General features: G+C 36.2%; 1 protein-coding gene across 8 annotated transcripts in view; it reads right to left on the bottom strand.

Moving 5' to 3' along the window:
* The window catches only part of ERBIN (erbb2 interacting protein), a 114,499-nt gene extending 93,293 nt beyond the window's left edge, over window positions 1-21,206 (bottom strand). For 3 of the 8 annotated variants that reach the window (XM_085322380.1, XM_085322384.1, XM_085322385.1), the window contains exons 1-2: window positions 20,996-21,204; window positions 3,049-3,162 (exon numbers count right to left, since the gene is read on the bottom strand). The gene's annotated coding sequence lies outside the window, so the exon portion shown is untranslated. Of the gene's footprint in view, window positions 1-3,048; window positions 3,163-15,798; window positions 15,875-17,307; window positions 17,394-20,995 lie in introns of all 8 variants that reach the window. The other 5 variants (XM_085322388.1, XM_085322387.1, XM_085322381.1 and 2 more) reach the window with 4 other exon arrangements.
* Window positions 21,207-21,231: the final 25 nt, after the last annotated feature.

The raw sequence follows: 21,231 nt of genomic DNA, 5'->3' as shown, positions 1-21,231 counted from the left end.
CAACCAGGAAGCTTATCACACAAGCCAACCCTCTGATAACCTAATCTTGTTAGACAGGCTTCATTAGCAGCAAACATTTTTAAGTAACAAAACTAACCAGTGTCCTTCATAAAGTCTTGAAATGACAGTCTACAATATTTTAGTGTTTAATGCTGTGAAGCTGAGAATTTTTACCTAGCCTACTCTGCTATCCTATTCTTGTACCATACCTACTCTGCATTACAGAGGACATCAAGCAGACAGAAAGACAGGGTTCCCCATACAGATTGCCAAGATAAAACAAGTCTTGCTCTGACTTAATTAACCTTCCTAACTCAACCACCTGAGATCAGTTTGAGCAGGCACTTCATGCCAAAACTTGTCAATAGAACTAGGAAGGAGGAGAACCAGGCCAACATTTACTGCTACAARGACAAATGAATCAGCAAGTCAAGAGGGCTCACAGAGTAAATATGCAGACTAAAGCATATATAAGAAGCTTGAAATATATCCAAAAATTCAGAATAAAGCCACAAGAACACTGAAGGGATAGGATAGAGATAGGGCTCCTCTCCCCCCCCACTTTTTATTTACTCAGATTGAAGTCTTGATGGTAAGAGAGGGGAATAGGATTTTCCTTCGGTTATTCTAACCAAATGCAGCTTCAAAAATTGCATCCCTAAATAAAAGGTAGTTAGAAGAGCAAATATACGATATTACTCCACTACAAAGGAAACTGCAGTACTCTGTACAGTTGAAGATTTCAGAGACTTGTCAAGTTCACTTACAAGGCAGAATATGAATCACAAAAAGGGAAATAAGGATGTAATAAATTCTAGCATTTAATATTTGATTTTAAAATTTCTTTCATATAGTTCAGCAATACTCAAATAAGAACTCACTCATGATCCATATTTTCACCACATATTTTTAGTACTCATCAATACATTAACTTCATTCTGGATCAAATTATTTAGCAGTGTGCTAAACGTGGATTTAGCACTACAACAAGTCATGGCATATTTTCCAGAAAACTATCCATTCCAAAACTTTGAGAAGAATTTAGAGAGCACATGCTCAGCTTGCAGTAGGAGACCTCTACCCAAGCAGATCAGAAAACATCAYACACACTGATTATGTCCCTTGCAATACTACAGTAAATACTTCATTACATTAAGCTGTACAATTCAATTATTTGAGATATGCTTGTAGTCATAAGGTTATTGCAAAGAGATCTGCCTCCCAGTCCCGGTCTCATTAACCAAGTCTGTCCCATGAATCAACAATTAGGAATGAAGAGCTACACATAAAATAACAGCAAATTAATGCAAAGCATCTAAAAATAAACTATAGAGTAACCATTCCATTTGAATTATCTTAAGCAGACTTAACAAGCATTTCAATGCCAAAACAAGCAGATCTACAAGGAAAACTAGGATTATAAAAGAATCTAATTCAAAATGGAATTATTCTTACAGATGTTTGAATATCAGTCTACTCTGTTATGCACATTAGGGAAAATTACTGAAAAATATGAATAGCATAATAACAAAGAAAAGGACCATATCCAAATCAAAGCTGTGCACTGCTGCTTGAACTCCCTGCTTTGTTATTCTGTTAGCTTATTAAAAGTCTCAGCCTATCCAAATCACAAAACTGCATCTCTCGTGACTTGATTTTGTTTCACAATGAAAGAAAGCTCAGAAATGTAATAGAGAAAAATGACACTTTATTGCTTCTATAGATCCTTGATTATAGAAGATTGAATAATCTGAAGCACTCATATAGAATATCTTCAAATAATTTTTATAAACAATTAATTAAGATTTTCCTCTCAAAAAGAYAAAATCTGATTCTCAAAACAAAATAGCCTTTTCTCTTTACTATTCTTTTTTTTTAATCATTTTCCCTAACACCTGCACTACCTTTCAAAATGTTTATAAATTTAAATCTCATAAGGCACCTGCATTTCCAAGTGCATYGTTTCTACGGTATTAAGCATTTACAATAGTATTTTTACTATTAAAATATATTCCCTCTCCCCCAAAGTCAAGCATTTTCTGTGTATAGTTACAAATATTTGTGAGTATATTCTCTCTACAGTCTTACATTAGAGGAGGAAAATAACAGGGTGAAAAATGTGTTTGCTCAATGGTCCTAATAAGTACTAGTACAATGATTCCTAGTCCAATATATTAAGATTGAAATGTACTGTGATCTATTAAGGAATTTTTTCAGCACTTCAACTAGGCATACATTTACATTAAAAAAAAAAAACTCCACATCATTCTAGTTAGGCTATCCCATTAATTCATTAGTCTGAATTAAGTGCATCTGCTGTTGAATGAGATTAAAAGAATAAGTTTAAACAAAACATTTAGTCTAATCTCTTAAAAAATAAAAAAAAATCACTAACAAATAACTGTATGCAAATATACGAAGGGTACAAAAACAAGAGTATAAGCTTGTAATGGAGACAAAAAAGCATTCATGTTAATGTCTCTCTGGATACAATAATAGCATTTAAGTTAGCTCCCCAAAGGCAATAGTATTTATTTGAAACTATTTTCACTTTTTGCACAGAACCAGCTGAACACACTGTTATAAAATGACATACATTACGTAACATTCCAAGTAAACAACGCAGAAAATCTTATCAGAAACAATGGAAAACAGATTGCCTATACACACATGCTTATATAGAAGAAAATGAGCATGTTAAAACCACAGATACATAGAATACCTTCTGTGATCTATGCATGGAGCTTGACCCTGAGTAAATGTATATTTAGCTACAATAAAAAGGCTAAACAACAGTGACTCTTCTTGGCACTTTTTGTCAAAAAGCAGCTACAATCATCAGCTCTTATACATCTTCCTTACAAGCTATTGTAATACATATTCAACAATAAAAAAAAAGTTTTATATATTCTTACACATAACAATAAGCGAAGATTACCTATTAGCACACTGAAGAGTAACTGGAACAACAATAAATATCAACAACAATAAATGCACTCAAGACAGTCTTCCCCTTATCTCCTTCAGTAGATCTGGACAGTCACCTACCCGAATCACTGCACCTCTTCCAATTCACACCATAGGAGTTCGAATCAGTTTCTGAGCTTGGACCACAGAATCACCAGGATGTAGAATGGAGTTTATTATACCATCCACATGGAACTGGGAAAAATAATTACAAAAACATTTTCAAGATTATGGTAATCATGGGTCTTATGGAAAAATATAAGACAGTTTGAAAACCACCCACGAACTTTGTTTAACATCAAAATTGAACAGACACAGAAGTTGTACTATATAACTTACCACCACAACAAACATCCTACAATTATTCATTTTTGCCTCTGGGAAATCTCAAAGTGATAAAAACACCAGAGACAACATGCCAAAACACTGAAAAGGTATATTATTACCTGCTCTGTCTGTAACAGCCAAAACCAAAACGTATAGATTGCTAGTAAGTTTGAGTTCAAACCAATGCCATCCATAAAAACAACAGAAAAAGAATTTTAATGTTCAAGGTTAACAGAATATAGTAAGTTATATGCAGGACCTAAGCCAGATAACTTCTTAAAGCACTGCTATTCCAGTGAGTCTGAAGCACATTCCCTGAAAGAGAATCTATACCACTCACACCATGTCACAAATTCTCCCACAGCCCTCATGGGGAAATACAACTCCTAGCAACAGATGAGGCTTTTAAAAGCTCCAATTATTTTAATTGGACCTTCCAGCTGCTTTTCATTTAGCTTAACGTGAGATTTTATTGAAAGTTTGCAGCCACAGCCATTGGCAAAAGTGAAGACAGTTGCTCACAAGTAGTTGGATCTATTTCTGAGAAGCTAATTCTGCCTGGAGAGCTTTTATGGAGTATTGCCACATACTCTATATGTTGAGGACACCAAGTTTTATTATGTGGCCCTGGCTAGTATGCTGGAATAACAYAGTAACTCTAAGACATATATTGAACACACCCATAACCTCATCCTGATGACATGTGTTGGGGCCAGTTCAAATAAGGTGACAAAATATAAACGAAAGGGAGCAAGATCAATTACAGTAGGATGGTTTTGTCATCTGCTTTCAAAACAGCAAACATCCCACWCCAAAAAAAAAAATGTGATTATGTGTAGTATATTTAGGCAGCCTGCTAGACAAGATCTTTTTCAAAAATAATAGGAAGGTTCTTCAGGATATCAGATTTTGACTAACACACTGTTTTCATGTGGGCATTCTATGTACAGGTGCAAAATGAGGAAACTTTAGGAATTACTAAACTAAGACTAACAGAATGATCRCTAAAGTAACTGTTCTTGCCAATTCCAAAACACTCGGTGATTCAGAAAATCCTAGACTCTTCATACTAATATAATTGTTTAACAGTTGCTTTGTATTTCAGCTGCCATTTCCAAAAACACTGCTGGTCAGGCTATGGCCAGGCTAGAGCCGCTGAAGGATGCCAGGGTTCCATGACGGTACTGCAACTTCCCTGGCTTGCTGCAGAACGAGAAATTTGGGTTGCCACCCCTTATGGCAGTGGCTCTGGAATGCTCCTTCTGAAATTTTCCTACTGCTTTCCCACCTACAGCCAAAAATTTTGTATGACTAAAAACAGTAACATAAGCAGTGGACTGGATCAAGTTTACATCCAGCTAGCAACTCCATTCATATACACTCCATTTAGGGACTGCTCCTCTGTGTGGAATATTGAAACAGCTGTCTTGACTCTGAACTGACAAGAACAAAATAAATTTCTTCTCCCTTGTATCACCATCTTCCACAGAAGGTTAAATATCCAGTTCAATGTGAGATCAATACGACATCCCTATAGGCAGATAGTGGACTATGTTGGACACGTTAGCTCCTCAGGAGCGTGTAGTCCAGCTCAGGACTGCCTCAAACAAGTCTCCATTCCATGGTAGCCTCCATCAGTGCTTCAATCACTGACCTCTTCACTGCATCCCCAGGTGGCAAGAAAACAGGAAYCAGAGAACTATATAAACAATGAACAATTGCACAGATCATTACATGAAAGATTATCATCTAAGTATATCTAAGTATCTGTGTCCAGAAAGAAAGATCAATACCATTCTAAAGGAAAAAAGTCCAGAAAATTTATCCTAAAAGAAAAAAAGATTGGAACACTCCTCCATCTTCCTTTCTCTCCCTCTGCTGAGAAATAAGATGTCGTTACACAAGCTAAGGCGTTAATTTAATTCTACTATCAAATATTGTATATTTGCTGTGACTGTTAACTACCCTCTTATTACAAAAATAAAAATACACACACACACACTCATCCTCAGCTATGACTTGCTGACATCTACACTCTGGTACACATGCTGCAAGATCTCTTTCACTGCTAAGCTAGTCCCCAAAAGTTAAGGGTTGGGGAGGAGGGGGGAGAAAAGCATTTTACACAGTTTTCAGAAGAAAGATCTTTTGCTCTGGCATCTCTTTATCTAATTAAGCTTTTCCTCACAACATGGTAACATGATAAAGTTTAGGTAGAACTATGCTACAGCTTAATCCTAGCTTTTTCACTATCCTATATTCTTATTTTTAAYTAAAATACATGCTGCCTACCAACACCAAGAACAGAATCCAATCCAAAGTCCTGATGGGCAAATCACTAAAAAAGTGCTCATACTACATTTGAGTTCTAACTTCTTATTTCAGAAGAGTTATGGCAAACCATGACTTTTTATAACTACATCATCCCTTGTACTCCCATCAGATGTTTCTTACATTTATGGCTCTAAAGCCAACTATGAGAAAAATCAAGTTGGATACTACTCCACTGTGACACTTCTGAAAGTCAGGCTCCATTTCAGAAAAGATGCAAATTAAAAAACAGAAGAATTGTTTTCATTGTATATGGTTGATGGTATTAGATATCTGGAAAAAATAGGATCTTTTCTGGATCTTAAAATACGTAGTTTCCCCCTTATTTTAAGGGGTGTGTGCATGTGCATGCTTGGTGAGGAGGCGGAGGCAGAATCCCAGCTGGTGTAAGAAATAACTTCTTATCTCCTTGAGGGTGTTTTCAAGGCTATCCACTTGACACACAGTACTACTGCAGTAAGTAGGCATCTTCCAGCAAAGCTTCTCTTGCAAAAGTTGTTACTGTTAGTACTAGTACAACTGAAGAAGGAAAAACTCCATGCAACTCAAATGTTTCTCAGGCAGTAGCTCTAAGAAACACTTTGCAGGGAACAGTAATGAAAACTCAGATCAAGAAAATAATTTTACTTGAGACTATAGGATGCTGGATATGCCCCCTTCTCCCCACCTATTAAAAACGTGACAAAAACTTACTAGTGCTTTTCCAACACACACAGGTGTCTTGGCCAAAAATCTCATTCCCATTCTAATCTCTTCAGATTAAGAGAGAAGCAGAGTATTAAAGAGTCTTAAAAAGCTGGTATCAAAAAAGGGAAAAATCTTTTTCTCTCTATAGTGCTTATGCTAATCAATACCACCTCCTCTCTTCTGTATAGGCTTGGCATTTTGGGGAAAAAGCCAGAGATGGGAGAAAAATCAGGACTGTTACTTGCACTTCTTGGGTGAACAACAGCCCAGTGAGACTTCTATAGCCTACATCACTGCACTCCAGAGTCACAGGGCACCTTCAAACCAGGGCTGCAACTTTCCCAGAAGATTTCAGCGTTATGAAGATGCAGTGCCTTTTATTCATCCAACCCCAGGTCCCTAAACTATGCACCTTCAGCCCTTCATTAAATTAGCATGGATATACATTGCTCAACTGAGATGAAAAAGTAAACACCTTAAGTTATCAGTGTCAAGTATTTCTAATCATCATTCTATACGTAATAGTGCATAAAAACTTGCTTACTAATCATACTGGCTGTCTATCACCTCTCAGTTCTGTTCACACTAGCCTTAGATTCCAGCTTGAAAGTAAAGCAGCCCACATTCAAACTCTGGTGAACTATCCTCCACATGATGAAAAGCACAAACCCACCAGGAATCCCTAGGAAAAAAAAAGCAAAAGAAAAAGAAAAAAGAAAGAAAAAGAAAGAAAAAGAAAAAAAACACACCACACCTAGGTGTGAAAGTCTCAAGAGCAAGTGGAAGGTAGTCTTCAGGAAGAAAAGACTTGATYGCCCACAGCAATGAAGGACTGAACAGCACTTCATTCCTCTTTGCATTTTTCAAGTTTCAGTTCTTACCAAGGTTAATTATTTCCTATATCACAACATATTTTACAGAAGATCAAATATATTGTTATTTGTCAAAATGTTCTGGAAATTGACTAAACACTATGTATTTTCACACCTGTTCTTAGAAGCCAAACTATCTTCAGCTCTGTGGAAGACAAGCATGAAATTCCTAGTCCAGAGCCTGACAGTCAATCTGTATATGCTTAAAGAGCAGGAAAGAATAATTAAAACTTCTCTGAAATAAATATAACTGGTAAATATCCCAGTTTTTAAACTGCACTCCTAACTTCTATGGAAGATTTATTGAGAAACAAATTGAAGATTAAAGAGTGAAATTTACATTTACTGTGATCAAGTGAAAGAATATTCCAAACCAGCAACTGCAGCTCAACTAAAGAAGTCAATCCACGCTACGCTTAATACAAACTACAGTCTGCTAAAGAACACACAAGCCCTGCTTTTCCCCTACTTCCACCCACCTTTTCTCAAATCAAGGGTTTGCAGAACAACACTACTAATGAGATCAGTGAACTGACCACCAAAAGATCTTACAAAATATTGAGGGATTTTTTTCTTTTTTAAATGAGATTAGCTTGCTGATCAATTMATGGTGACCTTGAGTACAAGATCTTTACAGACGAAGCAAAGGACCTGCATAGGAATAAGGTAACACGAAATTTACCTGCTTAATCTCCTCCAAGTGTAGGCACTAAGACTAAACCTTTAGTCACAGACTTTCTAAATTAAGATTCCYTCAAAGTAAAGATTTTAATTTCACTATTTTTAAATATTTTTCCTCTTTGTATGAAAGAGAAGGAAAGGTCCTTATCTTTGCAGAAATAAATCAGTGTTCACAAAAGCACATTCACATACTAAAATATGATGGTTTAGTACAACCTTAGAATACAACGCAGTTTGACAGTTTATACAATTTCGTTTCTTAAAATCTAATGAGTTAGCCTTGGATTCATAATTTTTTTTGAAAGAAGAAAAATAATTTTAAAACAATTGTTTATGGACATTTTGTAACCACAGCAAATAYCTCCATCCTACAGATACTTCAGGTAGCCAGAAGAAGCTATGACAGATCAGTAAACAGTTATGGTCCAAGCAGTGATATGTCAGCAGTTAGTGTTCTACATTCCGATTTCAGGACTGAAAGAAATGTTTACAGGATGTGGTTGTCTTAACTGAAAGACATCCTTGCTCTGAAAGTGCTATGCATATTTTTGCAACAAAAAGGCAGTTAGCTGCCTACAAACCAATGCTTTACACTTAGAGGAGGTTTGAGGGAATGGAATTACACTTTACAAAACAAATTGTAAATATATATTTAAATTACTACATTGAGAAAACCACTTAAATTCATTTTAGCAAAAAAAAAGTCATCAGAATGACTCATACAAGAAACTCTTGTCAAGAAATGTTCCTGGTAAAGTTGTTCAGTTGAGGAAAGGGGAGGTACCTATAACATTAAGTTTGATTTTATATATATATAYAAAATCTTAAATGAGTATCAATCTGCAACTTAATCTTCTTTTAAATACTGAATAGATTGGTAAAAGGAAAAAAATTGAGACCTGAAATATGCAAAGGAGCCACTGGCCTAGATATATGTTTAATGTGTTTAAAAAAGTTATCTGGAAGTATAAACACTGGAATGCATAATAATCCATCAGATAAGGCTTTCCTTGGCTAGCAGGTCCACTCTATGTTTAGCAAGCACAAAAAATTTGGTGACCAGAATGAAAACAGATGCCACGGTCATGGAAGAACTAAGAATGAAAGAGGAGAGCTCCTTTATTCTCTGACATATTTTCTACAGCTCTCCAACATATTTTCTACAGATCCTCCTAAAACTATTCCAAAAAGGCTGAGATCAGACAAAGTAAAATACATCTCAAGCAGGGAAGACAGGTGGACTGCCAGAACAAATTTTAAAGACACATGAGAACCCAGCTAACAAGGACCTAGACACAAACAAGCAATTTGCAGAAATTCTTTTGGCCTGAATGTCTTATCTCTCAGCATGTGAATACATCCTTAGTTGACTGCATTATTACCATGGAATACTTAAAAATTTCAGGAAGCAGAAAGGGCAGAGTTTAAAACAAACAAACAAACAAAMAAAGACAACAACAACAAAAGAAACACCAGCATCTCCCCTTTCAATCCAGGGGACAAGACCACATGGCAAGCTTTCTCGCTGTTTTACATCTGAACTCTTAGTATCGCTTCACCCCACTCTCTCCCCCCTGCCAAAAAAAAGAAAAGAGAGAAATGCTGATAACTATGGTCTCTGCTATGGCTAGTCTTCAGATGAAGTTACTTAATTATTTAATAAGCATTTAGTAACATTTGGATTTAAAGAAGTCCCTACCTTCAACAGCTAGGAAAAGAAAAAACCTGCTCTCAACTCCCCCGTCTTTCAGGGCTCTACCACTTCTTTCGGAAGACAAAATAGCACTAGGGACCTTACATAACATAATTCACTGAAGTTAACTTTATGTCTAATCACAGTGATGGAAAAAAAAAAGAGGCAAAAATATTCAGAAATGACAAAACTGCTTTAAAGAAGCATACTTTACTCCTTCAGGGTTTTTGTTGTAAGAAAGTTATGAAATCAAAGGTTTCAAATTACTTCGTATTAAAGGAAAAATTCATGCTGATCTGATCTGTGATAGGATTATAATCCTAAAAAGACAACCTGCATTTCCTTGTCAATGCAGTTTTTAATATCTTTGCCTTCTAACTAAGAGGAATCAAAGTGACTACTGCTTTACTGACAAGGAAGGAAGCAAAATGCAACAAAGCACACACTGCTGTGGGCTTGGTTCTTTATCACAATAAAATCTTGCAATATTTGGAGCTATTATTCATACACATTTCCACTTCCTGCCTTGAGAATTTGTTGGAATTAAAGATTGTGAGCCAAATCAACATCCTTCATTGCCCTTTTTTATTTCTAAAATTCCTGGTTTTCTACCTGCAACATCAAGAAATCATTTATATCTCTTCTAGTAAAGAAAAGCATAAATTATAGTTACAAAAAAAAAAAAAAAAAAAAAAAAAACCCAAACCACAAACCCTGTATGTTGCAGATGCTAAATATTCAAGGAAGAAAAATAATAATCCTTCCCTTATACAGCACCTCCTTTTGATAATTTGTGGATATTTCAATATATTGCATGTGTTAATAAAAAGGAAAAAAATAAGGTATGGGGAAAATGAACAACAGGAAAGCAAAAATGCTGAAAGTGTAAAACAGCAACTGACATTAAACACTATCCTCAGTATCTAGTACAAGGGGTTCTTCATTTAATGTCTTTTTTTAACTCCATAATTCAGGAAAATAGTTTTGAAAAACATATCTACCATATTCTGTTTTGCATGTGTGTGGATATTTTTATTCATTTGACATATGCTGCTTCTTGAATGGATTTAATATATTTTGACATTCCAGAACAAAACTGCTCTCATGTTTGGCACTCCATGTACAATGCAGCCAGGAAACCACTCCTTAGACTATACAGCCATCTGCAGCAGATACCAAAGGTTTTCAAACAAGCAAGCTGCACTGTTGTAAATATGCAGTATTTCAATACGTAAGAAAAGTTCTAACCTATACAGTAGACTTTCCATCTAACTGCCTGCACATAAATTTAGGCAATCTGCAATGGACAGCAGTTCAGCACAAACTGAAGTGGAAAGAAAAAAATAGATAAACTATTTCATATCAACAGCTATCAGGATATATCTAGTCACTTTTTTTTCTAAATTGTGTTAAATGTATTAAAAACAAAACAGCCCCTGACACCCTGCTTTACATGCATTTCTTCCAAAAACTAGCTGCAAGAATTCTAGCTAAAACTCAGATGACCAAACAACGGAGATCAGAAGAACATAGGGCCCAAAACAGTACAAGACAGAGAAACAAAAATTAAAGGTCGAGTACATGGGTTTTGCACACTCAAAACCCTCTAGCTAATACCAAAATGGATCAATTGTGCGGAAGAATTGCTGCATCAAATCTAGACGGGTTGCACAATCCAATCTGTGCTGAGGCCTACAAGTGGAGACACATTCCTAGAACACAGTGTAAGAGAGGAAGATGTTACAGGCAAGAGTTGTGCACACACGTTTTAATTGCCTATTTGGTAGACAGATTTCAAAAATTAAACCCCAAAACAAAGACATATCCTAACACACAMAATACTACACAGTACCCTGAGAGTCACTACTCAAAGAAATAACACATACAACTAGATTTCAGCTTAACTTCAGAAAGAAGTTAAAGATTTYTTCTGTCCCTTTATAATGAATGTCATCCACCTCAACAAGCCAGCTTCCTTTTTGCTTTTGCGTTTTTTAGTATAAAATGTAATATTATAGACTAAAAACTTCTATTTGCAGTGAAACTGAAAAGACAGTTTGCTTTAACACACCTTAATCACTACTGCAATAAGGAAATCAAATACCTTCTATTTCTATAAAGAAAGTTTAAAAAATAGTATTTTCCTAATTTCAAGCATCTTCTCCATCTAATTTATACAGTAATTGTAACACGTATTAGCTTAATAATATTCTCAGCAGTTTTTTAAAAGTCCTTATCTTGGACAAATAAAAAAGACCCTGAACTGTACTTTGCTTTATTTTGTTTTTTCTACGTTAATTTTACAACTAATAAATTAATCCTAATCCACCCTAATCATCCTTCTTGATATACAAGAATTGTCTTTGCCCGAACTGTTGTTCCAGCCACAGACTCTTCACATACCGCATATGGCTGAGCACTTCCATTTTTCTTGTCCTCCATTTACCCAACCTTATTCTCACAGGGCACATTTGATTTTTGCCAACCTATAATCTCCCTCCACCCGAAGGAAAGGGAGAAAACAAGTCAAAACAAGTTTTTCACCTGACAGGATGTAAGATAGAACTTAGCAGAACGAAGGCTCTTCCTTCCTATTACCCTGGAAATTGTAGGATCAAAAACTTAATTCAAAGTTGATTTAATAATAACTCAGCTTAAAGTGTTACTTAACTTTGCGACATCCCACACTTCCTAGCAGGAGAAAAAAGTTTCAATATGACTTTGGCACTACTTTAGTAAAAGTGGCATAGTATCATACTGATTTGCTATTATCATGTCAGCCTCTTCTTCTCAAATAAGGAAACAGAACAGCACAATGAACCTAAGAAAATTCTATAACTCTGATCAAAAAAAAAAAAAAAAAAAAAACTTTTACCCAATGGATAGTTCCTTTCAAACTTCTGAAAGATTAAAAACAGATTAATACAAGTATGAGGAAAAATGAATAACATTTGGATTTTGAGTGAAGGTTATTCCTCAGTATTTCATATTTAGAAGTTTTAAATTTAAACTTCATCAGATGTAACACAAATAGTACGATGGATTATCTAYGAATCTAAGATGAGCCAATATACATTTAAATTCAATGAAAACAGACAAGGACTCTCTATTTGGGACAGAGGAAAGAGAAAGCGTCCAGTATTTGTTAGTTCTTGAGCATTTTATGGAAAGGGAGTGGAAAAGTAAAAAGGGGACTAGAAGGAGTCATTAAAGATGCATTTTCTTCTATCATATAACTTTCTTTTAATTTGCTTCACCAATAGAATCATAATCTTTTCCCTGAGGTGTCACATACTGCTATTGCAAAACCAATTCAGTTTCATGAAAGACTAAAGGACTTTTGAATTTTTCTTCCCTTTTATTGGTACTAAGCAGGAGAATTGTACAGAAAAGCTTGCCTGCTTCACTATGTTTCTCTAGCAAGAGCAGCACTGCAGAAAGCATTCCACCCAGGAATGGTATGACTCTCACCACTTCTGCTATGCTTCAGTAAAGCAAGACAAAGGAAGCATTCCTTGAAAGGTAGATCTCACCCAGTGAAATACAAATGGAAGAGAAAGTTACTCTTGCCTAAGTCTAAAATTTAAAAATATTTTCCATCTATCTTGCTTTTCTAATATTTTTATTGTTTACATTTTTATTTCTTTAGAATAGATTTCTAGTACTAGATCCAAAGTATGAAAATCTTAACTGAGAATAATGTGCTGGAAGAGCAGAACTTTAACAGCTAAAAAAAAAAACTCCCTTCTCTCCCAAACATCATTCAGAAAGTAGTCTACCAAAAAGCAAAACAAAAAAAACCCCACAAATGCATTACAGTTAAATAATACTGCACTAAAATAGTGAAGCTATTAATAGTAAAGTAGATTAATTAATTTTTAAATTAATTTGAAATTAATGTTACTTTGTTTTTAAACAGCTTTTGAAATATCTGTATGTAAATCAATAAAAGTGACCTTAAAGAAAAATTCCAGGTTTGCTCCAAATGGAGTAAACTCTCATCTGGTATTCTTTACTTAATTCCCTCTTCTTCTAGTTCTTCCCCAAAAGGAGATCTGCTGAAACACTCATGAATATTCTCCATTATTTAGAATAAATCATCCTACACAAGTTGATCAAAGCATAACTGAAATAAATGTGATAAAGGCTGGAAAGCTACAAAGAGACGTGTGAACTTTTGAATTTTCTCCCTCAGTGAATTAGTGAAGAGCCTACTCCGAAGAGAAGGGAAAAAAAAAAAAAAAAAAAAAACCCAATGCACAATTACAGAGCACCTCAGAATATAAACGACCTGCAACTCCAGGGTTAACGTAATATGTGATTATGTGACCAAAAGTAACCCAAAACGAGTACTTTGTCCTAAAAGGAGTTAACTACCACACTGACATTCTGCAGGCTAATTTGTCACTGCAAATAAATGTAGCAGCAGTAAGCTATCAAGATATATTGAAGGCTCTCTACACACCCATCCCCTCGTTCAAGAAACCTACCTACCAGGCCAAAGTGGAAGCAATAAAGTAAATTCAGCACCTGCATGTTATACGCTGTAACATAAGCATTTTTCACATGGAAGACTTAAATTGCTGTGCTGAAACACTTATCAGTTTACTTTCACTGAAAATACAGGCCTCAATCTTGTAAATACTTACACAGCCAAGCTTTTCGTTTGTTTTAACCATAGGCATGTGCAAGCCCATGCAGAATATTAAGCATAATGTTTCCACAGAGGAAGATGACATTCATAATTTACATTAGCATCATTATTTAAATTTAAGAGTTCCTCCATATCCAGTTTCAGATACAAAACTCCATCCTATCTTCCAGGTTATCTGTAAGTGAAGACAGAAGACCTGTGGTAATACGACTACGTTGCTGATAATAGGGTTCGTCGTCTAAACTATCACTTCTCTCTTCATGAAAATTAATTCCAATAAGACTCCAGTCACATGCTGTGGGGGGGAGGAAATAGTAGCTCTCCAAAGATTTCTTAGTAGCCTACCAAATATCTTCCAGAAGAGTCTGGAAACTCTCCATTATCCAAACTCTCAGAATGACATCCATAGCAAAAACCTTCTGATTTTTGCTGAACCTGTGACTGACATTCACAGACAGCTAGCATTGCATGTCAGATATTACTCAGATATACTGATGTAGCTTGAAGCATCTACACCCTTCTGCTTTCCTTCTTAGGAAGCTTCAGAAGTTGAAGTCTTCCTGAGAAACAACTGAATCCTAAAATATCAAGCAGAAGTATCAAGGAAAAAAAAAAAAAAGGAAAGAAACTGAACAAGGCTGATCACATACACAGGACGTAAGCTCTTAACAGCTGCTATTAAGAAAAATAGAGCCAGAAGAATTAAAGATACATATTGAAACATGCCACCAAGACAAGGAAGGTCAGGGAAACTGAAAAAAAGCTTCTGTAACTGCATTAAACTTAGACTGCACATTATGAGACATAAAACTACTGAAGAACATTAAACTTTTCTTCCAGAACTGTCTGGAAGAGCCAGACCTCTGTACAGCTGCTACAGGAACTTCCCAGGCCAACTAGAGTAAAAAAACAATTAGAAGGTTCCAAAGGCAGCAGTAAAACTCAAAGCATGATACTTCAGAAACCAAGACAGATACTGTTTTCACAGATCTTTCTGCAGCTATCTTTAAGCAAACTAATAGAACTTCAAATACTTCTAATTCAATTAGTACTGGAGCTTATCCTGCCAACAAGAAGGCCCCGGCCACTTCAAAAGGAGACACTACCCATTCCAAATTAGAGCTGCCTAAGAAATTTTTCATTTCAGGTAACTGCAACTTTCATTGAGACTTCAAACCTCTTAAGAGTTCCTCCTAAAGCTAGAACGAGGTAAGTGGCACAATCTGTCATCACTGGGCACTAACAGTTCACAGGAAGACAACTCTAAGCCAAGCATCTGCTTCCAAAGTGCAATTATAACTTGAACAGAAAGCTCAACACTTGAAACAGGTATTACCCACCTATCTGTTTCCAGAAAAGAAATTCTRCTCATATAGCTGCGAAGTCTCCCACTGGCATTATCAGATAATCCAGAATAGACAGATCATTAACTTCTTGGACCACATATTTATTTCTGCTCATKCCACCCCAGCCACATTCATGATGGGCTATACGACAAGAAGCACAGCACTGTATTTACTGCTCTACATCAACTTGGAGATTTCAGTGTGCTTAGAAACCTTTGTTTGGAAAGGAAGCTCACATACCTTGTGAATTCTGAACTAACCAGTCTGAGGATGCTGATCTATACTTTCTTCCAAATATTATTCTCACAACATACATCTAGATAAGAAAATCAGAAAGAATATTCGCTTAGCAGTTGTTTTACTATGCATACATAATACAGCTTTACACTTGCAGGATTCACTTCTATAGCAATGTGAAACATTAGAGTTCAAGAAACTAGTTTGATTTACAGAAGATGCAAGCGTGTATAATACTAGATACTCTAGAATTTAGCAAATTATGGAAAAAGGTTGTGTACTTTCAAATCACTTTACTTCCCTTTGGTAGCTCTGCTTTCACAGAGAAACAAGTTTTTCTTACTATCACAAGTAATCTGTAAGATCTAGACTGTGTCTAATCATTGCATAGATACAGAACAAAGGACAGCACAAAACGTTCCTCCTCCCTCCTTAGTCAACAAAATTGTGTACAACAAAGGTTGTGCACAAGTGTTGTTACCTAATATTTTCTTGGCCCTTGGCCACGCCAAAAAATAAGATGGAAGAGTAAGGCCAAATCATTCATTTGTTACTGAAACGGATAAAGTGGAGAGGAGATAACATAATCTTATCTGGCAAGATTCAGTCATCAAACACACTAGAAGCTCCAGAGGCATGGTACCTTTCCATAATATTACAACCGCCAGGACAGCCACAGCAACAGAGATAGTTCACATTGTCTTCAGACTCCACCTAATCATCACTCTTTGTTCCCATGTATAATGACTGTTTAGTATCAAGTATCTACAAATTAGCTCCAGATATAGGAAGAAGAAATACACTTTTCAACTTAAGCTACCCAAGGGAAGCTTGACACAATGCTGACATTCTCTATCGTAAGTACACTCCCATTTGGTCTAGATGAAGCCAAACTAAGATCTGCTTAACTTTATCTTTCAATTATGCAAAATCCCGATGCATTTTTAAAGGTGGAAGGGGCAATTTAGTATTGAAACACGATGCTTCTATATCATCCTCAGGGGAAGCACAGATGAAACTAAACAGAGTTCAAACATCTATACATAAAATTAAGCACCAAAAAAATAGTATCTTTTAGAGACAAAGTACTACGATCAAGAACAACAGAAAAAGCCGAGTTATCCCAAGTTTATTATATAATAAAAATACTACCAATTTCAACACAGTAACACTCACTTTTTTCATTTTTTCTTATGCAGGCAGAACATATTTACATGCGCTCTCCTAATTCAGCATCCTCACACTCAAAATTTTATATTTAAAATGTTTTACTCATAGTACATGAGCATTGTATTCTTAACTGGAAATATTACTTAAATAAGCAATTTTTTTACAGTCAAAAATCTTTCAAACAAAAAACTCCACCCATTTTGTCATTAAAGCAGTCATGTTAATCTTTAGATCACCCTTATAATCTTAAAAAGCTACACAGAATAGCTCTGGGTTTATCAATTGTTACTGAAGTACCTTAAGTAATATTGTCGAGGCCCACTAATTTTTGCTGATACCTACCCAGCAGTGTGCCAGCTGTGCTGATACAGTGGGCTCTGTATGCTACCTTCACAGTTGGAAATGCAGTGGCATACTCCCACTAATCCCTGAAAGATGAGGAGAACGGTGAGGACCGTGGAAAGTTATCATATRTTTGAGCATGGACAAGTCAAAAAAAAATTTTTTTGTACTTCTTATCCAGAACTGGACCAGAGTGTGATAAGCAACTAGCCACGGAACTGTTCACAAGTTACCCATAATACATACAAACAGATATTCCCTACACATTCAAAACATTAAGCAAATCTCTCAAAACTASTTAAATATTCAGAATTTGCAAGAAAAGTAATCCATACCTCACAAGTGTACGCTGGACTTTATAAGACACTCCAAAGACACTAAGCTAGTAATTTAATAGGTTATCACAAATATTGCATAGTTTAAATTTTAAAATTAAAAAAGAGTAATTTATAGACTTTTTACTAAAGAACATATCATCATGTTACTCATGTTCAGTGTTTTCATTCTTACATGAAAAGGGGAGCTGAAAAGTTGCTTTACTTACTCGAAAGCTAATAGTTATATATCCAAATCTTTATTTTGCAGACAGTTCATGTTTAATTACCTGCACAACTGTCATAACCAACATTTGCTTGCTCACATAGGAAAATAATCTACTATTTTCTTATCAGGAGTGGCTTCTTCTTCAAGCCAACCAGTCACTCTTTTGGAAAAGTTTAAGTTTGTAATTCCACTATGTGGAATAAATGTCAGACACTCCTTTAATGGATTAGGTTATTCCATAGGGAGAATATACTGTTAAGAAGAAATATCAAAMGCATTATCTTTATATTACACTTTCCCTGGAAAAATTTCCTTTTTGTTTGGGAGTAGGAACGACAAAAACAAAACAAAAAACAAAGTAGCCAATGATCTATTATACTCCTATGGGAAAGCTGAGTTGAAGAATTCTGTTCTCATCCCTTTTTATTTCTAGAACTTACTACTAACATGGTAACTTTAATATACATATGTATTACTTGTACACAYRTGTGTGTGTGTGTAAATACATATATATACACACACACATATACATACACACACACACACACACAATCTCCCTTCCCTTAATTTGGATGTTTCAAGTGTGGTTCTTTAGTCATAAGGGTACAGATTCTAAACAAATTCCACTGAAAAAAAATCATAATCTTGTTTTCTTATGCCACCATACCATAAGACACTGGGCAATTTTSAATGAGTAATACTTCTTCCAGAGAGCCCCCCAATCTAATCTGCATGAACATGAAGTGAAAATGGGTATTTTATGGAGCATTATCAGAGCAGATATCTTACAGTACATTTATACTACATATTATCAACTTGCCCATTTACTAATAAGGTAAATCTATCCATATTTTCACTAAAATTGTTGAAAAAATATACTGTAGTCTTCATGATAGCATGCCATATCTGTTACCTTTTAGCTCTTTGACTGTAAGCATATCTAAAGGTAACAATCTTTACATGCACTTAAATTTAATTCATGAGCCAGGAACAGCCAGAGAGGAAGAATGTTTCCCCAAGCCATCAACACATACCTATGAAGTGCTGTTTCAAACAACATGAGCTGCCATGTGCACACCTAAATCATTTTATTCATGAAACAAATATCAATGACTACCTAATTTTTAGCTGAGACAGTTGGTCTTCAGAAAGAATACAGTCCTTCATTACTACTGAACTATGTTAATGACATGAATGGCATTCTATGATATAACCATTAGCTGTACGCAGTAGTGAATTACACTTTCATCATTAAAAAGGGCCTTATCCATAGCTACCATGGTGACAAAACACTAGTGTAAAAAGTTGTGGCTCTGCTACAAGGATCTATTCTTCTGCACGGCATTGAAAAATATCAAGTGCATCATGAGAAACACAAAAGGTCTGAAAAGAAACAAAATTGCATCYATTAAGAACATAGGGGTTTACAACTAAATTTGTCATGCATTGCTACAATTCCTCCCCCCACACACCCCCTTTAAATCTCAAGTCATTATTGGGGTTGAAACACTGCTTTGGAAAGTGATCGTTCTTTGTAAAAGGATTACTCTATTTAGACTTCATTGCTTTTCTGCCAAGCATCAGCCATATAAGGAAACTGAAGTTCACTGCCATTTATTTTGTTCAGCCCTTTCAGACGCCTAAGAATAACCTTTACTGCTGCCTAGGAAGGTAAGTCTATAAATTGCAAACCAAATCACTTGTTATCAGCAATAGAAGCCACTTTAGGTCAGTTAAAGTTTAACATTTTTCCTTGCAATACATCATTTAATGAAACAGCCTGAGCAGGATTAATAACGTTTTCTCWCACACTAGACTACTTGGTTCAGTTCAAAGACCACAAATACCATAGTTCTGAAATCTTTGCAGAGAAATTACTTTGTCCAGTTATCAAAAACAGCAACACATCCATCTCAGATGCGCATTCTTCAGTCTCTCAAGTATCTTGTCTAACAAATGCTCTGCTTTTCAGTTTGTCAAACAGCAATAATGATTTAGAAAAATAGGCTAGTACAGAGCTATGGCTTACAGCTCATTTTAAACATTTACAGGACAAGAAATTCCTTGCCTCCATGAAGAACTTAACCAATAATTACCACTTGGAGGCATGTGAAATCAATCTGTGGTGAGCAATATTGCTTCATTAAATGCACCTATTTGACATAACAAGCAGTAGTCACCAGCACAGCACATTCAGTTTACCCTCCAACACCTTCAGACAGGAGTCTTAAAAAAACGATAAAAGGAGGAAGTGGTTACCAAAACCAAACGAGGCTATGTTAACCCAGAGCCTCAACGGCACTTTTAAGAAGCCAGACAACTAGTTGCTGGCGAGAGGGAGAAAAAAAGAGGAGYGTTTCTTTTTTTTTAATGGAGGCTCTCGAGATGAACTTGTGCAAGGATCAAGATGCAATGCAGACCTCTCCCATACAAGTTGAAAAATATGCAGTCAAACTCGTCATCTTGAGGGGAGAGAGAAGGGGCAGAGGGGCGGAAGAGAGGCGGCGGCAGTAGTCGAGAGGAAAAACTGCGACAGTATTTACAGAGGACTACGRGAACAAGTTCTTATAAAAGAAATGTAACAGTTACTTTTAAGAAGGCGGGCTACACACTAACCGATATTCCAGAAGACAAGGTTAAAGACAAACAAGAAACGGCAAATACAGGGAGCTCCAAACGCCAGGATCTTTCGATTAAATAAAGGAGATAATTTCTTTTAGGACTTCCTTATTTCCTGATAATTATACTTTCAGGGTTAGTAACTGTTTTCAAAGAGAAGGAGCAGAAGAAGCAGAGCCGCAGAGCCGGGCAGTTTCAGTTCAGTACCTTCTCCCACTGAACAAAGAAACTTCTGTGTCTGAGGAGCCTAGAAACTTTCGGTCTCCCCAGATTGTTTTCTCAGCCTCCATGAAAACAGCGGGTACGTCCATACAGACAGTGTTTTAGCGAGAGACGGGGGGAAGCACAAAGGACAGTCGAACTGTGGCAGGCGGAGAACGCAAAGCCGACCAGAAAATAAAGGCCAAAAACAGGATATCAAAATGAAGCGTAAACTCCTTCCTTTTCCCCACCCCCTTCAACAGAGGAAGGATTTTTCTGTCGTTGCTGCTGCTGCTACTCCCCAAACCTTCTCCATTTAATTTACCTCGTCTGTCGGGTGTCTAAGCCAGATCCAGCAGGCAGCAGTCCCTTCCGATCCCAAGGAAATATGTTAAATCCAATCAAGTTTTCTTCTCGAAGAAGGGGGAAGCGGGCAAGAGGGGGAAGGAAAGGAAAGGGGGGGAAAAAAGCGATGTAACAGCTTTCGACGAGGACGGAGGCGTTTGCAGACCGCAGCGTGCGATGTGCGTGCGCACGGGGGGGAGGGCGGCGGCGGAGCCG

Source organism: Rhea americana, unplaced genomic scaffold, assembly GCF_003343005.1.
Source record: "Rhea americana isolate MKP2758 unplaced genomic scaffold, rheAme1 scaffold_77, whole genome shotgun sequence".
In the NCBI taxonomy this organism is placed as follows: Eukaryota; Metazoa; Chordata; class Aves; order Rheiformes; family Rheidae; genus Rhea; species Rhea americana.
Note: the sequence above shows the minus strand (reverse complement) of the source record. Positions and strands in the feature narration are given on the sequence as shown.